This window comes from Tasmannia lanceolata, unplaced genomic scaffold (assembly GCF_043159265.1).
Source record: "Tasmannia lanceolata isolate RefF3 unplaced genomic scaffold, GAP_Taslan_0.1 ptg000037l, whole genome shotgun sequence".
Lineage (NCBI taxonomy): Eukaryota > Viridiplantae > Streptophyta > Magnoliopsida > Canellales > Winteraceae > Tasmannia > Tasmannia lanceolata.
The window spans coordinates 15882898-15892763 of record NW_027518714.1 but is presented as its reverse complement, the minus strand read 5'-3'; positions in this window follow the sequence as shown (position 1 = coordinate 15892763).

Sequence of the window (9866 nt, the reverse complement as noted above, 5' to 3'; positions counted from 1 at the left end):
CGGTTAAAAGAAACTTTGCTTTGAAGGCATATGTGTGACGTATAGAGAAGATTTTCAACGTATTTTTCAGTATGGGGTCCACTGCTCTAGGGTGAAAGCCAGAAAAAGGAGATATTGGAGCTTAGGGAAATGATATCAGCACAATGATATTTTAATAATCGCACAAACTCCGCTTGGCTTTTCCTATAATCTTATTTAATTAGCTTTTCAGAGCTTTTTGGGAAGTGTAATAACCTTTGACAGCTGTTTAAATAATAAAAGAAAAGATGAGTATAAATTAAGGGAAATGTTATCAGCACTGCTATATTTTGATGATGGCACTCCTCACTTTATTGGAAGTACGGTATGGCCTGCACCTAGGATGATCCAGACCGTCCATTAGATGGGCCACAGCCGAAATAGGTTGTGCCCCAAAAATTATGTCCATATGTTGATCCTAGCCCTCTATAGATCGGAGGGTTAGGATCAACCTATAGAAATGATTTTTGGGGCACAACCTATTTAGGATGTGGCCCATCTAATGGACGGTTTGGATCATCCTATGGTGCGGGCCATATAGTGCCATCATCAAAATACAATAGTGCTGATAACATTTCCCTAAATTAAACTTAACATTTTTTGGGTGGGATAATATAAGTTATAACCTATTACTTAATAAAACATATCTTTAATGCCTGAAAATTTTGGTAAAAGCTTGAATGTATTCAATGCAACACTATCATTTACAAAGTTACGTAATCAACTTTATATAATACAAAATCTAAATTCAAGATCTTTTATATTCTTCCAACTTAATGAGTTAGAACTTAATTAGGAATATAATAATAAAAAAAAGAAGATTCTATAGAAGTTCAGATTAACTTGCCAAGTTATCTAATCAATTAATAGAGAATCGAAATTAAAGATTTTTTTTAAAATTTTCTTCCAACTTACTGAGAAGTTATTGAGGAATATAAGGGAAATGTTATCAGCACTGCTGTATTTTGATGAGGGCAATCCTCGTTTTATTAAAAATATGGTATGGATTTCACCATAGGATGATCCAAACCGTCAATTAGATGGACCACACCCTAAATAGGTTGTGCCACAAAAATTATTTCCATAGGTTAATCTTAACCCTCCGATCTGAATGTTAGAGGGTTGATCCTTACCCTCTATAGATTGGAGGGTTAGGATCAACCTATGGAAATGATTTTTGGGGCACAACCTATTAAGGATGTGGCCCATCTAATGGACGGTTTGGATCATCCTATGGTGAGGGCCATAACGTACTTTTAATAAAGTGAGGAGTGCCCTCATCAAAATACACCAGTGGGGATAACATTTCCCGGAATATAATAGGGAGATAGATATTTTCACCCCCCGCATTACGTGCACGCCCCCTTTTTAACCTGATTTGAAGTGAAAAGTAGGCAACTTTATGTCAAAATCACATTATAAGGGGGGTGAAAATATCATCACCCCCACATAATAACATTCTTACTTGAGAGAAACTGGGGCTGTTTGATTAGGCAATGGAATTGTTGAAATTGAATAAAATTTTTAGAATCTCTAGAAGTTTAAATTAACTTACAGTTATCTAATCAATTAATAGAGAATCGAAATCAAAGATTTTTTTTATTACTGAGTTAGAAGTTAAATAGGAATATAATAATTAAAATTTTAGATTCTCTAGAGATAAAAAAAGATTTATCTCTCATTTGTTTCCATTTTATCTAGATGTCATTATCAAAATAAGGTAACTTGGCAAAATGGAGTGGTGTCATTATAATAATACGGTAGTGCGGATATTAGTACGCTCTCACTTTTATTTAAAAATTAAGGGATTTGCTAGGGACCATCCCATAAGGCATTTCGCGGTTGTGCTTTTGCATGTGATAACAGCCACCTTAGATGAATAAATGAATAAGACAAAATCTGAGCTTGTGTGGCGGCCCTCACATGCAACAGCCCAGCCATAAAATGCCTTCTGCGATGCTCCCTAGCAATTCCCAAAAATTAATTTATAACCCCGTCCGAGTTTTAACCACTCAACTTTTGTACTCAAATGGGCGATGATATTTTCACCCCCGGCACTGAGCATTCGCCCCACTGTTAACGTGATTTGACGTCAAAAAGCATTAAAGTTGCCCACAGATCAAATTATAAGTGGGGCGAATGCAAACTGCAGGGGGTGCGGGCTGAAAATATCATCTCCCTTTTCCAAACACTAATTATCAGAAAAAAGTGGGGAGAAATCGTGAAAATATCGCGACAAATGAGCTCACCTTCAAAATAAAATCGAGAAATTGCGATATTTCGGCAGGCTTCTTCATGCCGTGCGAAAATGTAAACGTAACCCGTACATTTCAGTCCAGAAGCCACCCCATGAAGGGGAAAAAGAGGAGTCATAAATCATAATTCATAAATACACTGGAGGGCCGCCCAGGGAATAATAGGGGGAGAATTTATCACTTCCCATACAATGTTTTTTGATAATAGCACTAACTCAAATTGTGTTTTCTATCTTAATTGGCTTTCAAGAGCTTTTTGAGACTTGCAACAACTTTTGACAGCTCATTAAATAATACAAGACACTATGAGTTAGTGCAATTATTAAAATATGGTAGTGCAAATATCAGTAGATAAATAAATAGGAAAATTTGTCGATGGGGGGACACTAAAAAGGGGAATTGATAACGGGGACACCAATTTCAGACGTTGTAAAGGGGGGCTTGAAATACGGAATATGGAAAATAGCATGACAAAAATACCCATGATGGGAAATTCACATCGGTTTAAGTAGCTAATTGGGGGTTATCAAGTCTCTAAACAGGGTTATCGAAGCAGCAGGGCTTCTCGAGTCCAAAAAATGGCTTACCAAGTAGCTAAATGGGGGTTATCAAGTCCAATTAAGGGCTATCTAAGCTGGGCATCTCAAGTCCAATTAAGGTCTTATTAAGTAGCTTAATGGGAGTTTTCAACTCTCTAAAGAGAGGTTTTTCAAGTCTCGGGGGGTTATCAAATCTCCAAACAAGGTTATTAAAGCAAGGGTTATAAAGTACAAATAAGGGCTTATCAAGTATCAATTCCTAAAAAAAGGTTCTTAAGTACAAATAAGGGCTTATCAAGTCCAAAAATAGGTCATCAAGTACAAAGACAAGGTTATCGACCCTTTCTGATTTTGTGGGGTTTCTGGCGAAAATGGGGAATCGGGATTGGTGAAAGGAGGAAGGCGGTAAAAAAAGTTTGGTGAAAAGGGTAAAATATGTTACTTTTGCCATCAGGGGTAATTTTGTAGATTCCGTATATCGACCCTGTTGACAACGTTTCAACAGGGTCAATATAAGGGGCAGAAGTATCACATTTTGCCGTATCACATTTTGCTAAATGCTAACTATGGCTCTTACGTGCCTAGAGGAAAAATATAAGGGGCCAGAAGTATGGGTAGCACCATAGCAAAACTCCATTTTAAACGGAGTTTTGTTTTTTTGTGTGCTGTTTAAAACTTTTACAATGAATAAATCTCTGTTGTGTTTTAGGTAAGCGTTTTAAACACGTTTAAAAAGGGCTCTAAACGTTTTAAACACGTATTTTTGGCCATCTTTCCAATTTTACCCCCACAATATTTTGTAAATGACAAAATTCTGAACTCTTTTTCCTGTGTTTCTATTTTTTTTACTACGTTTTTTTGAACCAATACCGTATTGAACACGAATTTTTGCCATCCCGTTTTTTTTGCCGAATCACGTTTTGCTAACTAAGGGTAGGAGCATGTGCACAATGATTTAATCATTTATTTTTAAGAAGTGATATGTTCGTCCTCTCTTCTTCGCTCGGCCACTCCCCTCTACATATTTATGAATATTCTTTTTAGTTTTTACATTAGGAACAATTACCAATGAGGGACACAAAAATGACGTAATTGTCAACACGACCCATGCTCTTCTGAAATTTTCAATGGACGGACAAAAGAGGTCTTGTTAGTAAAAGCTGGACGAACCTACTAGTCATCTTCCTCCTCGTTCAGCCACCATTGTTGCTGGCTGAAAACTTGAAAGTTGAGTTCTTAATTACCATATATCTCTATGTATCTAAGTTTTTTTTTTCATTTTTTAGGGTTTTGCACTATTTTTCATACCTCTGTTTCTGATTTATCTTGTTTAGGGTTTAAGCAATTTGTATTTTAGGGTGTGTTCTAGAGATGATGCATGGATGGCTTCACTCACTTTTTGGAAAACAAGTGGTTGTATAAGAAAATTTTGATGTAATACATGAATGGATGGCTACATATTTTTTGCTCTACTTAAATTTTTTTGTAATACAAGAATTGGGATGTAATACATGAAGCACATTTAATGAATACAACATCCATTTCTTTTGTTATTTTTATCGTGAGCAGAATTGTAATGCCATTAGAAGAGTTGCTATAGGCATGCGGTTTAGTAGCAGAAGGGGTTTATCAACTCTCTGGAAGAGGGTTAGCAACTCTCAAAAGTAGGGTTACCAATTTCCGAATGGGCTTATCAAATTCCTGAAAATTGGTCGAGGGTACTGGAGTTTTGGAACAGGGTTTTCAAGCCTCTGAGATTGAGATTATCTAGTATAAAATGGGGTTACCAATTTTCGAATGGGCTTATCAAGTCCCTGAAAAATTGGCCGATGGTACTAGAGTTTTGGAAGTGGGTTTTCAAGTCTCTGGGATTGGAGTTATCTAGTATAAAGAATGAGGTTACCAATTTCCGAATGGGCTTATCAAGTCCTTGAAAATTGGCCGAGGGTACTGGAGTTTTGGAAGGGGGTTTTCAAGTCTCTGAGATTGGGGTTACCAATTTCCGAACGGGCTTATCAAGTCCCTAAAAATTGGCCAACGGTACTAGAGTTTTGGAAGGGGTTTTCAAGGCTCTGGGATTGGGGTTATCTAGTATAAGAAAGGGGTTACCAATTTCCAAATGGGCTTATCAAGTCCTTGAAAATTGGCCGAGGGTACTAGAGTTTTGTAAGAGGTTTTCAAGCTTTTGGGATTGGAGTTATCTAGTATAAAAAATAGGGTTGCCAATTTCCGAATGGGCTTATCAAATCCCTTATGAACATGTTTTTACTTCCTGTTTTTTTTTCACTCGTTCATTTTCACCATTTTTTTCTCTCTACCCTACAATTCATCTTCCTCATCCGCCATTGAAAGGGAGAAGGAGAAATGCAAAACCCTAAAATAAATGAAAAACAAAACCTAGGTACAGAGAGATAGATGGGAATGAACTCACGTCCAACTTTTAGTGACAAGACCTCTTTTATCCCTCGTTGATAATTTCAGAAAAGCATGGGTCCTATTGATAATTTCGAGCCTTCCCAACGACAATGGTGGCTGAACGATGAGGAAGATGACTGGTAGGGTAAAAAAACAAAGTTGAAAATGGAAAAGTAAAAAAAAGAGGGAAAGAAGAGAGAAGAGGGAAAAGTGGAAAAGTTAAACGTGTTGCTTAAGAAAAGGGCATTTCGTCCAGCTTTTAGTGACAAGACCTCTTTTGTCCCTCGTTGATAATTTCAGAAAAGCATGGGTCCTATTGACAATTACGTCATTTTTGTGTCCCCCATTGACAATTTTTCCTTTACATTACAAGGGGGTGGTCCGGGCAGGAAAGGGGGCATTCCATTTTTAAGGCCTTGTTATGTGTGGCACATGGGCCAAAATCTATCCTCATCTGAGGATTTAAACCCTCTAATGGGATTTGCTAGCATCCATTGCAGAAGGCATTTCGTGGATGGCCTGTTGCATTTGAGAGCAGCCACAGGGGCTCACTTGTCAGCAGATTTTGTCTTCATTCACGAGGTGGCTGCTCTCACAAGCAACCTCAGGCCATCCGCAAAATGCCTTCTGCGACGAACCCTAGCAAAATAGGAAGACTAGAATCTTCCAAAGAAATAGATAAATAAATAGTTTGGGTCGTTGAGCACGTGGGCCCGACCTTTGATAACCAATTTGTGCACCAATTTCATTGATCCAAACAATTTACCTAGTGGGACCAAGCTTGGACCTCCAACGGCTATCAAGTTCACTCTAGGGCAAAGTGAGATAAAAAGCAGGGCCATTAGATGATCTATATCCAACGGCTATAAAATTCACTCTAGCCAATGTGAGATCCAAGGTGGGCCCATTATATGATCTATCAAGATTGATGAAAAAAGGGTCTCACAATAACGTGTCTGAATAAATGTGGCCATCAATAACAAACATTAGAGATAGGCCATTTAATTGGCTCCACATTTCCCAAGAGCAGAGTTGATAATTGATAGCTATTGGATATAGATCATGTAATAGACCTAGGATCTCAAGTTGTTTAAGAATGGGGCTTGTAGTCATTGAAGGTAGGTCATCTAATGGGCACACCTTGGATCTCACATCTTCCCATCTCCCAAGAGTGGAATTGATTGCCAATGTAGATCCAAAGTCATTCCCACAGGATACATGGATAAGATGATGATGGATGTATTATCTCTTTCATGTGAAGGGTCACACCTCTTTCATTTATGGCTTTGAAATTCACCCCACATCTCATTTATAGCCTTGATATTCACCCAACATCACTTAATGAGTCCTCCTTAGTTAAGGATCCACTCTAGACCTGGCAAAAGCGACCCGTGTTTGCGGCGGGTCGACCCGACCCACCCACAAATTTGCAGGCACGGGTCTAAGTTTTAGTGACCCATCAAAACTAACCCGCGGGTGACCCAACCCGCGGGTGACCCAACCCGCAAAAACACGGGTCGGGTCAACCCGCGGGCACCAGCATTTTTACCTTATTTTTTAATTTTTTTTAGAATGTTATCAGCACTACTGTTTTTTATGAGGGAACTCCTCACTTTATAAAAAGTATGGTATGGCCCGCACCATAGGATTATCCAAACCGTCCATTAGATGGGCCATAGCCTAAATAGGTTATGACCCAAAATTATTTCCATTGGTTGATTCTAACCCTCCGATCTATAGAGGGTTAGGATCAACCCTCTAACATTCAGATTGGAGGGTTAGGATCATCCTATGGAAATAATTTTTGGAGCATAACCTATTTAGGCTATGGCCCATCTAATGGACTGTTTAGATCATCCTATGGTGTGGGTCATACCATACTTTTAATAAAGTGAGAGTACGCTCATAAGAAAACAGTAGTGTTGATAACATTTGCTTCTGTTTTTTATTTTATAAGAATTTGCTACCAAACTTCTCCTATGGCAACTTCTCGGCATGTGGCCATCCTGGTGCAAAGATGGCGCACATGGCAAATGTTGCTAGCAAACAAAAAAAAGTAATCATTACACCAAAAAAGTAAAATAGCTAAAGTTTATAAAGTTTTAAATGAAAAATTACCTAGAAATGGTTATAAATGGTTATAAAGTTGTAAAATTACAAAAAAAATACCAATAAAATATACAAAGTTATGACAATTACGGAAAAAATAGATGCGGTCAAATCAGTAGAATGATTGAACCCATCCCACCCGCCGGGCCGCGCAGGTCACCTAAATTCTGACCCGTAAAAATGCGGGTCATTTCCTCACCCGACCCGTGGACCCGCACCCACATCACCCGCGGGTTGACCCAGCCCGACCCACCCGTTTGCCAGGTCTAATCCACTCCTCTAAGCCAAATAATGTCCATGCACCCCTTAAGTAGTACTTATTCCAAAATAATGTCCATAATCACGTCATCCGAGGCTAAGGCCCTGTTCGCTTAAGATTATTACAACCAATTGTGAGTGTCAAACCTATTATTAGACTCAAAATTATGTTTAAAGTTGAGTCCAATAATTAGTCTGGCGCTCACAATCGGTTGTCATAATCTTAAACGAACAAGCCTTAAGAAGAGATGAATCTACATCAATTGAAGGAGTCTTTTACAACTCTCTAATCACCCTCTTTGCATCTCATTATTCATGAGAAAACCTTTTGTCGTATTGAAGGTTGCGAAAGGTTTGATTGGGCTTTATTAGAATCATTTCCACAGGTCTTTCCCTTCGTCCCGTCCTTCATTTCACTACTCGAATCAATCTTGAAAAGCTCAATGATGGCTCACATGTCTTCAGAATTACAAGGAAACTGCCTTGATGAGGATTCATCAAACTGACAGCCCATCTCTCTTTGGAATACCTCCTCTTTTCATTTTACTTTGCCCCAAACTGAATGCCATTTTTTTTTTTTATAGAAATTCACCATATTTTAGTTGAATCTCGGGCAAATTTTCAATAAAAGTACTGAAGGTGCAACCATATGACACCTTCTTATCTAATAAGATTGCAAAACAAGGTGTTACTAGGTAAATAACTATAGAGATACAACAAAGAGATAGATGAGTCAGTTAGGTTTAGATTGGAGAGGAAGATGAACAAGATATTTGGATAGAAGAGTCCCTATTATGCCATGCATTTCAGAACTTATACCTTTCAACAACCGATAGAGGGACTAGATTACGTGACTACTTGGAATGGAGCAGGGATGAGGGGTTTGCTGTTGGTTATTAGGATTAGGCGCAACCTTAAAGATAGCAAAATAAAGTATTGCAACATTATTAGGTTTCCTTAATTTTTATTATTGTTCACCTCTTGTCCCTGACAATAGACTGTGCACCCCTTGTGCTCAAAGTCCATTCTCTATTCATTCTCTTTTTCACTACTTGATTAGGGAAGATACGAAAGATATTAATTTCACAAAGTATTGAAAATCAGTTGCTTAGGAGAGAATAACATAGAGGAAAGACTTGAGGGGCTAGCAACATAACAGAGAACATGACCTTGGATAGGAGAGAATGGAAGAAAATGATCCATGTAGATGAACCCAACTAGTGTTAGGATTAGACTCGGTCAATTTGAGCTGGGTATGACTCTTTCACCTTCTTCATGAAAATTTTCTCAAGGATTCATTAGCCGACCCCAACTAGTTTGGGACAAAGGCTTAGTTGAGTTGAGTTGATTGAAAATCAGTAGCTCCTCCAAGAATGACTGCATTTTCTTAGACGGTGGTAACAAAGAAAAATTAAGACATGGTTCACTATCCCCTAGCTGATCGGCTTTTGCGATCCGTTATCAAAAGCTTTGGACTCTATTGTGTGTTTCAAAAAGCTATCAAAAGCCATATTCTCCATTGGTGTGCTGGACCTTTTGGTGAGTCAGGACAAGTTTTTTTTGCGGCTTGACACATCAGGTAATAATTTGGCATGTTTGGAGGAGAGAAGCAATTGCATCTTCAAGAAAAAAGAAAGGTTGGAAAGGATAATAATAGACATCAAAATAGATCTCATCCTTTGGGAAGGAAAGAAAGAAACGACAAAAAATCTCAACCTATATAGTTGGGAAGAAATACTTGAAAATTAGATGACAACTGTTCAAGAAAAAAGTACTGAGATGAGAGTTGTTCCAAGTTGGCACCCCACCACCCAATGAATGAGTCAAGCTTAATTTTGATGGAAGTTCCAAAGGTAATTTAGAGAGTATTAGAGATATATTCCATAACTAAGATGGGCGCACAATTATCACGCAGTAGTTGTGTCGTATATACTCACTAATAAAACTATTATCTTTCCAAATATATACCTCACCTTCCGGCACTATAACTAGCCGTGAATGGATCCAATTTTCTGTTAAATACACAATTAATACAAGCCATACGTGTAACAGATCTGCATAATGAAAGCTGATTATCTCAACTGAACCAAAGCCTTCCAAACCTATAGCTTTCAACAACTGACAACAGCTATCGTAGAGGGAGATTGTCTAAATGTAATCAAATGGATGAACAGCAAAAAGCAACTTTAGAGATTCGAACAAACAGAAGGTGATAGGTTGCGATTTCAACATGTTTGGAGATCAGCCAATAATGTTGCCAATCGGTTAGGCT